The 17,398-nt window shown below is 42.3% G+C and overlaps 1 protein-coding gene and 1 long non-coding RNA gene across 2 annotated transcripts in view; one reads left to right on the forward strand and one right to left on the reverse strand.

Moving 5' to 3' along the window:
- The window catches only part of LOC137324367 (uncharacterized), a 30,240-nt gene extending 17,947 nt beyond the window's left edge, over positions 1–12,293 (reverse strand). Inside the window, exon 1 of the long non-coding RNA XR_010963596.1 lies at positions 12,184–12,293. This is a non-coding gene — a long non-coding RNA (uncharacterized lncRNA). The remainder of the gene's footprint in view (positions 1–12,183) is intronic.
- A 472-nt stretch (positions 12,294–12,765) lies between these two features.
- Positions 12,766–17,398, forward strand: part of smim14 (small integral membrane protein 14) — a 37,064-nt gene continuing 32,431 nt past the window's right edge. The window contains exon 1 of the mRNA XM_067988593.1: positions 12,766–12,903. The gene's annotated coding sequence lies outside the window, so the exon portion shown is untranslated. The remainder of the gene's footprint in view (positions 12,904–17,398) is intronic.

Genomic DNA, 17,398 nt, shown 5'->3' on the forward strand with positions numbered 1-17,398 from the left:
CCCCCCACCCCCACCCCCTGCTGCCATCCCGCCTCCCTGGTAATATCGAGGCCAATAACTACTTCCATTCATAAGGCTGCCATAGATGTCTGTGCATCACCGATAACTGGAGCCTTCATTAAATGTCAACAGCAAATTACTTAAAATATGCCTCAATAATGTTTTCAGCTTGCTTTATTTGGAGACTAGCAATGCCAATGAAAGCACAAACATGGACATAGCAAAGAGACAGATACTTTACAATGAGACAATGGTCTCTCTGAATGATCTTCTGAAACAATTCTTACTTTTAAATTTGTCACCTCCAGTCTATATATACGAATATGGAGATTTAGATGCAATCCAAAAAGGACTACGAATGAGAAAAAGCAATGGACACTATTTTGCAGCTATTGACATTTTACCTGGAAAAAAACTGACATTGACAATAATCCTATAACTTGGTGGCTATTATTGGATGTGTGGTGCTTTGTTGTACAAATCCATTACTTGTAACACAGACAAGTCATTGAAAGTTTGTACATACTATTTAATATCCAGTTACCAATTGTAGGGTTTCCTGTGAATCGGAAGTGGAGCATCTGAAAGCCAACAAAGTTGGGTTAAGCCACCTTAACAGGCAAGCCCTCTTTTAAATGTGCACTCATTTTGGCAAAGTACTGTCTAAATGTATAGGTCATGACCAGTTGAACACTCTATTCTTCATGGTTTTTGAAAGGACTTACTAACAAGCAAGTCCATAGTTCCTGCATGGCTTCTAATGTCATAAATGACCTCATCACAAAATGTGGGGATAGCCTTGCAGATGTCCCTGGAATAATTGAAGTACTGTACAATCAATTACAGTCAATTCCACCACCTCCACCACTGTGGCTGCTGTATGTACAATCTACGGGATGTACAGCAGCAACTAACCAACGGTTCCAACAGTACCACCCTCTCCTGCGACCAAGTAGGACAAGACCAGCAATGTTGTGGGACCACCATCACCTCCAAGTTACACACTATCTTGACTTGGACAGATATCACAATTCCTTCATCGTCACAGGGTCAATATCCTTGAATTTCCTACCTAACACCATTATGGAAGTACCATCACAAGGACTGCAGTGGTTCAGGGAGAAGACACACCATCACCTTCTCCAGGCAGCTAAGGATGGACAATAAATGTGGCCTTGCCAGCGTTACTGATCCCAAGAACAAATTTTTAAAAAAATTACTCAGCTGCAGATGACGTGCAGTGACACATTCTATCTTCATTCTGGCTTCACAGAGCGTGCCATTGGTTTTGTCTTGCTCTTCATACACCTTATTCCATTTGACAAGTACATTAGTGACATGTAGAAAATATACCAGCCACAACCTCAATTAAATACTTACTGGATAACTTAGTGTTACTGTATGATGACAGCAAATTATCCCTTGTCAAAGATGTGACAAATTCAGAAGCTCAGCAACCTTGAGCTGTTATCTATGCTAATCAGGAAATACTTTGTAATCCTGAATCAGAAACAGTGATAATCAATCTTTACTCTTCTGTTTTATCTCAGCTCCATTGTCCAGGTCTGGTTCTCTAGGGATTTTCTTAGAATTCCAAAGGATATGAAAACCTTCAGCTTGCCTCAAAACCCAATAACTTTAATGCTTGCAATTATACTGCTGAGATACTTCAAGCTATCCTAACACAAGGAAAGGGTGATGATACAAACATAAAAGCAAAGGGAAGTTGGGATGTGATGAAGAGTTCTGAAAAGTACCATGAGAGTGTTATGCTGTTGCCAAGCACAATGACCATCTGCGCTGTCCCTTATCTGATCAGCATTGTTGGGCTACCTCATTCTTGTCCTGGTTAACATGCACAGGAGTCAGAGAATCATTTGGTTCCTTTCTTTGGAATTGTTGCTCACAGATACTCTTGTGGGAAGCTTACATTGATGCTTGATCAATGCTTCTCCTGTTGCCCAGTGGCTCGCTATAAAAATGTTTGGGTATTGCTGCAATTGGAATGACTCAAAAAATAGAAAACATTTCCACTAGGTTGTTGTCTGCTATGATTTCTGTGACAGAAGAGCAACTAAACCCAACAATCTCATTGAAGTTTCAATCCAACAATCTCATAGCAGTTAAGGTAATGTCAAGCATATCCAAGATCCTACACTAGCTGCAATTGATTTATGCAAAATTCATTCTTATCAATGTAGCATTTACAATTGAGCTTTTCTTTGAAAATGAACATGACGAAGTGCAAGCTGTTGCATTTAATTTACTTAGGAAGCTAATCAGATTTGTAAATATGCAATGGAATCCTTTATTTATGGAACATAGCTATTCACCCTTGATCAGCTTGCTGCTGCATCTCAATGACAAGAATAACAAGGCTGAATTTGTTTCAATAATTCAATTATTTTCCAATATGGCATCAGAAAGTATTTGCAAGATGTTTCAAGAGCTTTCACTGGAGGAAACCACACTGGATTGCGAGAAATATTTGAGCAAAATCTCCAAGCACATTAGCAAGGAGATACCCGACAGGATAATCTTTTACATAACAAACTGTTTGCCTGAGATGAGAGAAAATACAATCAGAATGATATGTTTTTCTCATACATAATGCACCGCCAATTGTTCACAGCAATGTGATGATGACCAGATTATTTGATAAAAAGGGAGAAAATAGAATATGAAAGTAAACTAGCAAGAAATATAAAAATGGATTGTAAGAGCTTCTACAAGTATGTAAAAAGGAAGAGAGTAACAAAAGTAAATATTGGTCCCTTAAAGGCTGAGATAGGAGAAATTATAATGGGGAATCAAGAAATCGCAGATGTGTTAAACAAATATTTTGTATCTGAGTCTTCAAAGTAGAAGACACAAAAAGCATACCAAAAATAGTGGGGAACCAAGTGGTAAATGAGAGTGAGGAACTTAAAACAATTAGAGAAAAAGTACTGGACAAAATAATAGGACTAAAAGCCGACAAATCCCCTGGACCTGATGGCCTACATCTGAGGGTTCTAAAAGAGGTGGCTGCAGAGATAGTGGATGCATTGGGTATGATCTTCCAAAATTCTCTAGATTCTGGAACGGTCCCAGTGGATTGGAAGGTAGCAAATGTTACCCAGCTATTCAAGAAGGGAGGGAGAGAAAAAACAGGCAACTACAGGCCAGTTAGCCTGACATCGATCATCCAGAAAATGCTGGAATCCATTGTTAAGAAAGTGGTATCAGGGCACTTGGAAAATCATAATATGATTAGGCAGAGTCAACATGGTTTTATGAAAGGGAAATCATGTTTGACAAATTGATTAGAATTTTCTGAGGATGTAACTAGCAGGGTAGATAAAGGAGAACTGGTGGATGTAGTACATTTGGATTTTCAAAAGGCATTCGATAAGGTGCCACATAAAAGGTTGTTACACAAGGTAAAGGCTCATGGGGTTGGAGGTAGTATATTAGCATGGATGGAGGATTGGTTAAAGGACAGAAAACAGAGATTAGGGATAAACGGGTCATTCTCAGGTTGGCAGGATGTAACTAGTGGGGTGCCGCAAGGATGCTTGGGCCTCAGCTATTTACAATTTATATTAATGACTTAGATGAAGGGACCGAGTGTAATGTATCCAAGTTTGCTGACGATACAAAGCTTGGTGGGAAAGTAAGCTGTGAGAAGGACACAAAAGAGTCTGCAAAGGGATATAGACAGGTTAAGTGAGTGGGCAAGAAGGTGGCAGATGGAGTATATTGTGGGGAAATGTGAGGTTATTCACTTTGGTAGGAAGAATAGAAAAACAGAATATTTTTTAAATGGTGAGAAATTATTAAATGTTGGTGTCCAGAGCAACTTAGTTGTCCTTGTACAAGAAACACAAAAAGTTAATATGCAGGTACAGCAAGCAATTAGGAAGGCAACTGGCATGTTGACCTTTATTACAAGGGGGTTGGAATACAAGAATAGGGAAGTCTTACTACAGTTGTACAGGGCCTTGGTGAGACCTCACCTGGAGTACTGCGTACAGTTTTGGTCTCCTTATCCAAGGAAGGATATACTTGCCTTAGAGGTGGTGCAACAAAGGTTTACTAAATTAATTACTGGGATGATAGGGTTGTCCTATGAGGAGAGGTTGAGTAGAATGGGCCTATACTCTTTAGAGTTTAGAAGAATGAGAGGTGATCTCATTGAAACATATAAGATTCTGAGGGGGCTTGACAGGGTAAATGCTGAGAGATTGTTTCCCCTGGCTAGAGAGTCTAGAACTAGGGGTCATAATCGCAGGATATGGGGTCGGCCATTGAAGACTGAGATGAGGAGGAATTTCTTCACTCAGAGAGTTGCGAATCTTTGGAATTCTCTATCCCAAAGAGCTGTGGATGCTGAGTCATTGAATATATTCAAGGCGGAGATGGATAGATTTTTGGACTCCAGGGGAATCAAGGGGTATGGGGATTGGGCAGGAAAGTGGACTTGAGGTCAAAGATCAGCCATGATCTGATTGAATGGCAGAGCAGGCTCGAGGGGCGGAATGGCCTACTCCTGCTCCTATTTCTTATGTTCTTATCTGTTTTAGTGATGTCAGTTGAGGGATATACATTGGATAGGACACCAGGGAGAATGCCCCTGCTCTTCTTCGAAATAGAGCCGTGGGATTTTTTACGTCCACCTGAGAGGACAGACTGGGCCTTAGTCAACATCTAATCTGAAAGACGGCAACTCTGACAGTGCAGCACTCCCTCAGTACTGCACTGGAATGTCAGCCTAGATTTTGTGCTCAATTCTTAGAGTGGGAATATGAACCCACAACCTTCTGACTCAGGGGTAAGAGTGGTACCACTGAACCATGGTTGATATCAAATGTGTGAGGAGATTATTGCTTTGCTATCAAATCACGTAAGTGTCAGAACGAAAGCAGTGATAGTGATATGGTACCTCTACATGCATTAAGGATCATTAAAAGAAAACTATTGTAAGGGGGGAGACTTAACTGCATTGCCTTTGGAAACATTATGCCGAAAGTAGAATTCTGGTATTGAAAATGGCCAAAAGGAAGAAAACATCACTATGCAAACAGCCTGAGCTGTTCTATAGACGACACAAATATCCCAAATGGGAAGCCGCAGGATTTTTACACTCTCGCACGCTATTTCTCTGTAAAGGACATCTCTGCTGTTAAGTATCATCAGCAACAAGCTGCAATATCACTTACTGAAAAATGAATTTTTGAACAAAGCAAAGACTTTACTTGAAGAATAATCTGCAATTATTTTACAAATAATATTTATTTGTGGGGCAGACCAGAACTAGGGGCCATAAATATAAGATAGTCCAATAAGGGAATAAATCCAATAGGGAATTCAGGAGAAACTTCTTTAACCAGTGTGGTTAAGAGATAGAGAGTAAGATGAAGCAGAAAAAAGAAGTGTATGACAAATGTCAGGTTGATAATACAAGTGAGAACCAGGCTGAATATAGAAAGTTCAAAGGGGAAGTGAAAAAGGAAATAAGAGGAGCAAAGAGAGTATGAGAATAGACTGGCATGTAACGTAAAAGGAAATCCAAAGCCTTCTATAGGCATATAAATAGTAAAAGGGTAGTAAGAGGAGAGGTGGGACGATGTGGGACCAAAAGGAGATCTACGCATGGAGGGAGAGGGCATGGCCAAGGTACTAAATAAGTACTTTGCATCCGTCTTTACCAAGGAAGAAGATGCTACCAAAGTCATAGTAAAAGAGAAGGTAGTTGAGATACTGGCTGAGCTAAAAATTGATAAAGAGGTAGTACTAGAAAGGATGGCTGTACTTAAAAGTAGATGTCACCAGGTCCATATGGGATGCATCCTAGGTTGCTGAGGGAAGGGTGGAAATTGCGGAGGTACTGGCCACAGTCTTCCAATCATCCTTAGATACAGAGGTGGTGCCAGAGGACTGAAGAATTGCAAATGTTACACCCTTGTTCAAAAAAGGGTGTAAAGATAAACCCAGCAACTACAGGCCAGTCAGTTTAACCTTGGTGGTGGGGAAGCTTTTAGAAACGATAACCCAGGACAAAATTAACAGTCACTTGGACAAGCGTGGCTTGATTAAGGAAAGCCAGCACGGATTTGTTAAAGGCAAATTATATTTAACTAACTTGATTGAGTTTTTTGATGAGGTAACAGAGGGTTGATGAGGGCAATGCGGTTGATATGGTGTATATGGACTTCCAAAAGGCATTTGATAAAGTGCCACATTATAGGCTTGTCAGCAAAGTTGAAGCCCATGGAATAAAAGGGGTAGTGGCAACACGGCCAAGAGACAGGAAACAGAGAGTAGCGGTGAACGGTTGTTTTTCGGACTGGAGGAAGGTATACAGTAGTGTTCCCCAGGGGTCGGTACTAGGACCATTGCTTTCCTTGATATATATTAATGACTTGGGCTTGGGTGTACAGGGCACAATTTCAAAATGTGCAGATGACACAAAACTTGGAAGTGTAGTGAACAGTGAGGAGGATAGTGATAGACTTCAAGAGGACATAGACAGGCTGGTGGAATGGCAGACACATGGCAGATGAAATTTAACGCAGAGAAGTGCGAAGTGCGAAGTGATACATTTTGGTAGAAAAAACAAGGAGGCAATATAAACTGAAGGGTACAATTCTAATGGGGGTGCAGGAACAGAGAGACCTGGGGGTATGTGTGCAGAGGTCGTTTAAGATGGCAGGGCCAGTTGAGATAGCGGTTAAAAAGGCATACGGGATCCTGGGCTTTATAAATAGAGGCATAGAGTACAAAAGCAAGGAAGTTATGATGAACCTTTATAAAACACTGGTTCGGCTACAACTGGAGTATTGTGTCCAATTCTGGGCACTGCACCTTAGGAAGGATGTGAAGGCATTAGAGAGGGTGCAGAAAAAATTTACTAGAATGGTTCCAGGGATGAGGGACTTCAGTTACGCGGATAGACTGGAGAAGCTGGGGTTGTTCTCCTTAGAGCAGAGAAGGTTGAGAGAAGATTTGATAGAGGTGTACAAAATTATGAGGGGTCCAGACAGAGTAAAGAGAAACTCTTCCCATTGGCAGAAGGGTCAAGAACCAGGGGACACAGATTTAAGGTGATTGGCAAAAGAACCAAAGGCGACATGAGGAAAAACTTTTTTACGCAGCGAGTGGTTATGATCTGGAATGCACTGCCTGAAAGTGTGGTGGAGACAGATTCAATCGTGGCGTTCAGAAGGGAATTGGATAAGTACTTGAAGGGAAAAAATCTGCAGGGCTATGGAGAAAGGGCAGGGGAGTGAGACTAACTGATCGCTCTTGGAGAGAGCCAGCATGTGCTCGACGGGCCGAATGGCCCCCTTCTGTAACCATTATATGATCCTATAATTTGAAACTCGCTACCACAAGGACTAGTTGAGGCGACTAGCACAGATGCATTTAACGAGAGGCTAGATAAACACATGAGGGAGAAAGGAATAGAAGGATATGCTGATAGGGTTAGATGAATTAGGGAGGGAGGAGGCTTGTGTGGACAGACCTTCATGGACCTGTTGGGCCAAATGGCCTGTTTCTGTGCTGTACATTGTATGTAATTCTATTAAGCATACCCCAATTGTCTGCATCCAATTCTTCACTCACATTAAAATGAGGCCCCACAATGGAACTTCTATAGGTCCTCAGGAAGCACCAATGAAAGGGGGAGATACTGGGGGTTGACTTGAATGAAAAGACAAGCAGTTGTTTACCTTTGCTTAGGACAAAAGAAATCTGCATTATTTGTGCATTTTAAGTTTTATTTTTTGATTTTACTTTGTGTTTTCCATTCACACAACCTATACCAACTGAGAGTAAAATAGGCAACTCACTCCCAAATCTCTGGTAGTGCCATTCTGCAGTGATTTGTGGGGGGTAATTTTAACTCCCAAGAAAGGGTGGGCTGGGGGCAAGTGGGTAGTAAAAATTGTTGAGTTCTTCAGCAGGACCGCATCCAACGCACCCACCTCCAGGTTTAACCCAGGCGCATTAGGATGCACGTGCAACAGAAACTCAGAAGTCCCTTCCCCACTTAAAGCTGGTGGGCCGATAATTAAAGGGACAATGTACCTCATTGCAATAGTTGAGGCACTTCATTTTTTTTTGCATTAGAAATGTAGAACAAATTTAACCTTTTTCTATTCCGGTTTCCCATCGCTTCTGATTCACATCAGGTGAAAGCAGACGAGAAGGACCGGATCCACGAGGTGAGTGCCTTTATTCCACTGCTTGTGGGCCAGTATGAGCAGGATTGCTTCATCCAGGCCCGACAAGCTCACCTGGCGCAAAAGAACCCCTGCGATCGGCCGTAACCCCCACCCCTGATCTTCTCCAAGGCCCACCCAATGTTGTCCACGACCCCTGACCACACCCCCACCATTTCTTCCACAGACCATGATCTCTCTCACTCCATCCCTCCACCCCGATTTGTTGATCCTTTCCCTCCTGACAGGCAGCCAGCCTGTCAATCTGGTGTGTGGGAAACCCGGAAGCACAAGTACTTACCTTCAATTGAGTTGTGATCGCAGAACGCAACACACTCACTTAATTTCCAGGTTCCCCATACGAATATCTAGACATGCATTGGGTTCCTGGCTCCAAGCTAAAATCATGCCTGTAATGTTTGGATCTCCAATTTTGCTTTGCTGTGGACAAGTGCTTCTCTTCTGCTTGACCCCTAACCTCCCCGCAGCCCAGTGAAGATTGAGAATTTTTTGCGTGAGAAACCAAGGACACAAAGCTACATCTCACCATTCCTTGGTGCAGTTTGTTGAACCACCAACATGCTGTCAACTCTCTTAATTATTTGTTATCGTCTTAAGTTTTTTTGAAGCAGAAAACAGTGTCCACAAAGAATTACTTGTACTTCAAAAACTAAATCTGTAAGTTGCTGCTGGGTTGTCAAGGGGAGGAACTCGTTGGATTTAATATAAATTTAAAAATGGTAAAGAAGATAATGGGACTTAAAATAGACAAAATTCCAGGACCTGAGGGTTTCTACCCCAGCTATTAAAAAGTGAGAAAATTGCAAACGCATTGGTCATAACCTTCCAAAGCTCTATAGATTTGGGAATTGTGTCTTTGGATTGGAAAATTGCAAATATCACTCCATAATTTAAGAAGGCAGGGAGGGAGAAACCAGGAAACTACAGACCTGTCAGTTTAAGTGGGGAGATAACTGGAATCTATCAAAGCCTAGAGGAGTATAGAAAGTACAAGGATGACGTAAAAAAGGAAATAAGGAAAGCAAAGAGAGGGCATGAAAATATATTAGCTAGTAAGATTAAAGAAAACCCAAAGATGTTTTATCATTACATTAAGAACAAGAGGATAGCTAAAGAAAAGGTGGGACCTATTAGGGATAATAAGGGTAACTTGTGTGTAGAAGCAGAGGATGTGGGTAGGGTTTTAAATGAATATTTTGTCTCCGTATTCACAAAGGAAAGGAATGATCCGGACGTAGTAGTTAAAGAGATGTGAAATATTGATGAATTAACATAACGAGAGAGGAAGTACTAGAGGGACTGGAATCCTTGAAAGTTGATAAGTCACCAGGGCCGGATGGATTGTGTCCTGGGCTATTGAAGGAAGCCAGGGAGGAAATAGCGGATGATGCTCTGAGGATCATTTTCTAATCCTCACTAGATACAGGGGAGGTACCGCGGAGGACTGGAAGACTGCAAACGTAGTACCATTGTTTAAAAAGGATACGAGGGAAAGGCCAAACAATTATAGGCCGGTCAGTCTTACCTCAGTGGTGGGCAAACTATTAGAATCAATACTGAGAGATAGGATAAACTGTCACTTGGAAAGGCATGGTATAATCAGGGATAGTCAGCATGGATTTGTTCAGGGAAGGTCATGCCTTACAAATCTGATTAAATTCTTTGGGGAAGTGATAAGGAGGATTGATGAGGGTAGTGCAGTGGATGTTGTCTACATGGATTTTATTAAGGCATTTGACAAGGTTCCACATGGCAGACTGGTCAGAAAGGTAAAAGCCCATGGGATACATGGAAATGTGGCAAATTGGATCCAAAATTGGCTCAGTAACAGGAAACAAAGGGTAAAAGTCGATGGATGTCTTTGTGAATGGAAATCCGTTTCCAATGGTGTGCCACAGGGCTCAATGTTGGGTCCCTCGCTGTTTGTGGTATATATTAATGATTTGGACTTGAATGTAGGAGGCATGATTGGCAAATTTGCAGACGACATAAAAATTGGCCATGTCATTGATAGTGAAGAGGATAGCTGTAGATGCCAAGAAGATATCAATGGGTTGGTGAAGTGGGCGGAAAAGTGGCAAATGGAGTTCAACCCGGAGAAGTGTGAGGTAATGCACTTAGGGAGGGCAAACAGTAAAAGGGAATATGCAGTCAACGGGAATATATTGAGAGGGGTAGAGGAAGTGAGAGACCTTGGAGTGCATGTGCACAGGTCCCTGAAGGTGGCAGTACAGATAGATAAGGTTGTGAAGAAGGCATACGGAATGCTCTCCATTATTAGCCAAAGTACAGAATACAAAAGCAGGGATGTAATGATACAACTGTTTAAAACACTGGTAAGGCCACGGCTGGAGTATTGTGCCCAGTTCTGGTCACCACATTACAAGAAGGACGTAATTGCTCTGGAGAGAGTGCAGAGAAGATTTACAAGAATGTTGGCCAGGGCTTGAAAATTGCAGCTACGAAGAGAGATTGGATAGGCTGGGGTTGTTTTCCTTGGAGCAGAGGAAGCTGAGGGGTGACTTGATTGGGGTGTACAAAATTATAAGGGGCCCAGATAGAGTAGACAGGAAGTACCTGTTTCCCCTAGTGGAGAGTTTAAGAACTAGAGGACATAGATTTAAGTTGATTGGCAGAAGGATTAGAGGGGACATGAGGAAAAACTTTTTTACCCAGAGGGTGGTGGGTGTATGGAATTCACTGCCCGAATAGGTGCTAGAGGTAGGGACCCTCAACTCTTTTAAAAAGTACCTGGACCTGCGCCTAAGTGTTGCAGGGGTATGGACAAGGTGCTGGAAGGTGGGATTAGAATGGGCACCTGGTTGTTCTTCAAGCTGGCGTGGACATGATGGGCCAAATGGCCCCCTTCTGTGCTGTATCTTTTCTATGGTTCTACAATGACTGGGCACTTGGACAAGTATCAGCATGAATTTGTGAAGGGTATGTTATGTCTGATTGATTAATCCAATTGAATTTTTTTGAGGTGGTTATTAACATGATGAGTAGCGAGTGTCTATGGGTGTTGTCTATATGAACTTCCAGAATGCAATTGCACAAGAGATTATTAACATGTAGATTTGGAGGTAACCTTGTGACATTGGTTGGGAAGGAGAGAGAGTAAAGTGCCCAATTTGCACTAGAAAACTAGATCCTCAGCTTTTCACCGTATATATCAATGACTCAGATGAAGGAAGAGTGTACATCCAAGTTTGCATACGATACTATGTTAGGAGGCATAGTAAGTGGATGGGAGCAGGAAGTCATAAGGAGACATAGACAGACTAAATGAGTGGGCAAAACTGTAACAGATTGAGTTCAATGTGGGGAAGTGTGAGGTCATGCAATTTATTTTTAAAATGTATCTTCTTGCTAGCATTCTCTTACTTTTCTCCCTACAGGTTTTGTAGAGTTCGTTTTTAAAAAAAAATACTTCCTGCTTGTCTTGAGGATCACAATTATTTAGTCCGCAGTAGAAGATACTTTCCTTTAAAAAAAATCGTATGAAAATAGCTTGTAACAAAAGATTACCCCCCCCTAATATTTTCTTCTCACTTAAACTCACTGCCAAGCAACTATAGTTTACCTCTTAATCGCATTGGCCTTTTTTATAGCTTGATCATCCTGCAGTTGCACTTTCAGGGAATTGTGTATTTGAACCTGTAGGTCTCTGTCTTTCCACGGAGTGTACACTCCTATTCTGTGTTTCTTCTCCCAAAATGTACGTATTACCTCACTATAATCCACATTAAATTGGATCTTCCAGCACTCCACCCATCCCATGGGGCAAATTCCATCAACATACAAACATCTAACCAGCCAGCAGCCGCAAACCCTGCGTTAGGGCCGATACACGGCGCAATAAATAACAGAAATTACTGGAAAGGAACAGGCAGCAGGGCTCACGGATGGCCCTTCTCTTCACCCCCCCCCCGCTGGAGCCGCGCTGAAAACACACCCAAACTGTTACCCACTCCCAGCAGCTCCATGGACTTGCAGCCACCTCACCGCCGCCCATTTTAAGCTCCAACTTTCCAGAACCTGTCATTAACCCTCGCGCAGCCACAACTCGTCAGCTCCCGGCATGCATCGAGGGCGACGCAGCGCGCGGACCAACCGGAAAGAGACACGTGTCACTCCCTCGCGCGCGGAGCAACCCGACCAGCGCTGCGCCCCCTGCAGGCCTCTTTGGAAAATGAACCACTGGGGGTGTCACGGGGCCTCCGCACATTTATTCAAATGACTTGGCTATTTTTAAATTGTTTAGCTGTATATTAAATTCAACTTCTTATAGTCTGAAGTAGTAAAATAATAATTTAGATGAAACCCTGGGTCCTCTGCGCTGGCTTTAATAGACCCTTCCCTCCCGGATCTCGTGACCCCCTGCTCGCGCTCTCTCTCTCTCTCTCCCCCCCCCCCCCCCCCGAGATCGTCGCGTGAGTTCGAGTACGCGCGCGCCTCTCGCAATGTCAACAATGGATGTCGCGCATGCCCGCGCGTGCGCGCGCGCGCGGACGGAGTGGAGTGGAGTCGAGCAGGCAGTCAGGGTAGATCCGGGTCCTGCTCCTCCTCCTCCTCCTTGTGACGTGTCTGCTGGTATTCGTTGTACCAAAACAGTGGAGAAGAAGCGCGGCCCGGGAGTGCGGGCAGCGGCGGAGAGTGCGAGAAGGCGAGCCCGGTAAGAGAAGGCGAGCCCGGAGCGCTGTAGCGTTGGGCTTTAATGTGTTTGAGAGGCACTGTGTGCCGTCCGGTGTCACCGTTGGAAACAGTTCAACTCCCGGGGGGGGGAGAGAGAGAGAGAGGAATGCGTCTGTGTCAAAGAGCTTTTAAAAACAAATCCCGATCGCATCTGAGGGGATCCCATTTTATTAACGATTCTGATGCGGGTGTTAATTATGTCTCCGTTAACGGCAACGTCTCCGGGATGTTACTGGGCGGCTCATGATGAGAAGTTGAAGTTGCCGTCTAGTTTTATTCATTTTTAACCGATTGTTTTCGTTTCTTGTCAGTAAGTTTTTTTCCCCCCTGAAACAATTACTTTCCCCGCACTTGGCACTGTTTGTTGAAATTGGGTGAAAGAATTTTTTTTAAACTCGTCAGTTCGCAGTTACCTTGATTAAAAACCGACGATCTGACGATGTATACGTCAAGACTGTATTGCTAAAGTATAAATTGGCGAAGACTATCAAGGCACATTGTTTTTCTTACCGTTTTGGGGAGTTTTCCTGTGTTAAAACATTCTAGTTCAGTATGTGAGATGTCTAACTCACCATGTTATTTCAAGATTTTGCATCTTTTTAAATGTGAACTGTTAATTCTGTATCTGCATCAACCATTCCATAAATTTAAAAACTCCAAGTCGGCATGTGATGGTGTGATACACTAGTGCTATGTTTAGGGATAATTTGTTGTCTTAACTTTCCGCATTTGCTTTGTTTTGCTTCTCTTTCCCTTCTAACTATAACTGAAGTAACTATTCAGGTGCAATTTGGATAGAAGTTAATTGATTGTCTATTTATTCAGCTCTGAATTTCTTAATGTCTCAAAGCAACTCTTATCTGCTGTACTTATTCGTGAGTTTGGGCATATTATGATTGGTAGTATATGGAATTGTTGTGAAATCGTTTAAAATGAAGGTAGCGTTAGCAGCATTACAGTTAACCTAGTTGAAGGAAATAGTAAAATCATAAGTATATTTGGAAAGTAAATTTGAAATAGCTCAAGTGAAAGTCATTCATTTCTATCTAAGTTATACTTCCGCTGGAGAAGTTAATTTATAAATAGATGACCAAATATTTACATACCGTGCAGCTGTTTTGAAAAGCTTCAGTGCACTAAGCAGACTTGTTTCTCTAACTTACAAAACAAGTCTAATGTAGGACCTTTACAGAAAAGAAGAACTTGCCTTTCATGACCACAATACGTCCCAAAGCATTCACAGCTAACGGATTACGTTTGAAGTATAGTCGTTGCTGCAATGTAAGGAAACACGGCAGATAACTTACACACAGCAACATCCCACAAACACAAAATGAGATAAATAACCAGATAATCTGTTTTTAGTGTGCTGCCTGAGGGATGAATGTTAGCCAGGACACTGCTCTTCTTTGAATAGTGCCATAGGATCTTTTATGTACACCTGAGAGAGCAGATGGGGTCCGGGCTTAACTTAAACATCCCAAAACACTTCACAAATATAAATAGCTAAGGAAAACGAATGCTAAACTTAGGAATGGTGACTGAAAGTTTGGTCCAAAAGATGGATTTTGAGAAGGTTTTTATGGAATAGAGAGAAGTGGAGAGGCCGTGGTGTTTAGGGAGGAAATCCCAGAGAATGGAGTTGAGACGGCTAAAGGCTTTGCCACCAATGGTGAAGCACAGGGAGGGAGGGCCCAGAAAAGATCAGCATCAGAGGATCAAAGAGTGCAGTGAAGGCTGGAGGAGGTTTTCGAGAAAGAATAGGGTTAGACCATGTAGTGGTTTGAAGTTGAGGATGAATGGTTTAAATTTAATCCATTGGGGGATGGGGAGCTAATATAAGTTGTCATGGGCAAACTGGACAGGATTTCGGCAGCTACATTTTGAATGAGTTGGAGGTGTGGAGGATGGGAGCCCAGCAAGGAAGATATTGGAGTAATTGAGTCTCGAGTTAACAAAAATATGGACAAGGGTTGCAGTGGAAGAGGTGCTGAGATACGGGCAGAGGCAGGCAACATTCAAGAGATAGAATTAGTTGCTCTTGGTGATGAATGGGATGTGGGGATTGAAGTAATCAATGTGTTTTTACTGTTTCTGGTTCAGCCTGAGCGAATGGTTGAGGAAAGAATGAAGAAAAAACTTGCATTTATATAGTGCCTTTCACGATTTCAGGATGTTCCAAAGCGCTTTACAGCCAATTAAGTACTTTTGAAGTGTCATCACTGTTGTAATGTAGTAAACACAGCCGCCAATTTGCGCACAACAAGGTCCCACAAACAGCAATGTGATAATGACCAGATAATCTGTTTTTAGGTGTTGGTTGAGGGAGAAATATTGGCCAGGACATCGGGGAGAACTCCCCTGCTCTTCTTCGAAATATGGGATCTTTTACGTCCACCTGAGAGGACAGACGGGCCTCGGTTTAACGTCTCATCTGAAAGACGGCTCCTCCGGCAGTGCAGCACTCCCTCAGTACTGCACTGGAGTGTCACCCTGAATTACGTGCTCAAGTCCCTAGAGTGGCACTTGAACCCACAACCTTCTGACTTCGAGGCAAAAGTGCTACCACTGGAGTCAGTGACCAGGGAGTAGAATCTATGATGGGGGGGCCAAAACAATAGCTTTGATCGTCCTGATTTTGAGTTAGAGGAAATTGAAATTCATCCAAACTGCTGTCAGACAGGCTGCATGTCAGCATGGAGGTGGTTGTGGTTGTGGGGTTGAAAGAGATGGCAAAGAGTAGAGCTGAGTATCAACAGCATACATATGGAAGCTGTCCCCATGCCTGTGGATGATGTTGCCAAGGGGCAGCATGGAAATGAAGACGAATAGGGGCTAAGGATAGATCCTTGGACGACTCCAGAGGTGATGATGCAAGGAGTAGGAAGAGAAGGCATTGCTGGAGATGTGCCATCTGTAGTTAAATAGATTGGAATGGAACCACATGAGCAGTCCCAAGGCTATGGCTAGACCACAGTTAGATTGCTGTATGCAGTTTTGGTTATCACATTATAGAAATATTTACCAGGATGTTGCAAGGGATTAAAAATTATAGTTCTAAGGGCAGTTTCTTTGCTTGAAAATGCCAGTGGCCAATTATTAGATGGCCATTTAATGTGTTGGATCAAATTTTACATTAAATGTAAGATAATACACATTCAAAGCTTTTTTTATTACTTCAGTATTTATGAGCTATTAGTTTTAGGACCATTTAAGTTGCCACCTCTTGTCCTACCTATGTTTAATTTCACTTATGCAGAAGAGCTTGGATAAGAGCGAAGGCTAAGAGTAAAATCAAATGACTTTCTAAAGATGTTTTCTCCTATTCTTAAAAAATGCCAAATGTTAATGTGACCAGAATTGAGGTCTGTGTGTACTTTGTAAGACTTGTTTTTTCTCCTATTGAAGTCAATAAGCACTGCCATGGAATCTCATTGAGCTTTTCAATAGCCACATGCTAGGAAGTTTGACAGTATTGTGGTTGATGCTTCCTTCGGGATACTTGCCCCAAAAATCCTGGCCAGTGTTTGGATTTGAATGTTTGGGGAATTTTTAGGATGTAGAAAGAAGGGATCCACTGCTTACCACTAATGGGATACAAACCAGTAACTCAAACTGGCAATGATGAGCAGTGTGAGTGATCAAAATTTTATCTGGGTGCATTATAGAACTCTTGGAGTTCACATGCATTGTTGGGGAAGTGTAGATTGAATTTATACTGCCTGACATGGGAGTGCTTAATGCTGACACCGGATGAAAAATTGGAAGATGTTATATTAGATAGCACTCTCATCCCCCTTGCCTCCCACACTCCCCACCCAAGGGGCCCCAAAGCTTGTTCATCTGGAACGGAGGAGGAATGTAGATTTGTGGGGGGAGTGAAATTGGTCTACAGCCAGTAGCGTGAAACGGGCTCAAAGAGAATTGGCAGCCCATTTTACTTGAGCTTGTTTTGCGCTACTGGTGTAGACCAATTCCACTCCCATGATCTTTTATGAACTTGGTTGATCTGCCAATGTCAGTTCCAATACTAAACTATATGTAATTTGCATATGCAAAGTAACTGCCAGTGTAATTGAAAGCCTTTGTAATCTTTTGCAAACCTTGGACATTGTAGGACTTGCCATTTCCCTTTCTTTTTACTGTATAATAATTTATAAAATTGTTTTCAGCCATTCACATTCTCCAGGTCAAACAGAAAAAATCCTGTCTAAAATTCCTATTGAACAAGCTGTTGTGAATTTGCCTTGTCAACAATGAGTAATCTTAACAAAAGCAAAATACTCCAGATGCTGGAAATCTTAAATAGAAAATGCTGGAAATGTTCAGCAGGTCAGGCAACATCTGTGGAGAGAGAAACAGAGTTAACGTTTCGGGTTGATAAGCTTTCATCAGAACTGGAGGAACATCAGAATAATCTCAATGTGTCAACATTTTGGGTTTGTTGCAGCCAACTGGATATATTTGCATACAGT

This window comes from Heptranchias perlo, chromosome 1, assembly GCF_035084215.1.
Source record: "Heptranchias perlo isolate sHepPer1 chromosome 1, sHepPer1.hap1, whole genome shotgun sequence".
Lineage (NCBI taxonomy): Eukaryota > Metazoa > Chordata > Chondrichthyes > Hexanchiformes > Hexanchidae > Heptranchias > Heptranchias perlo.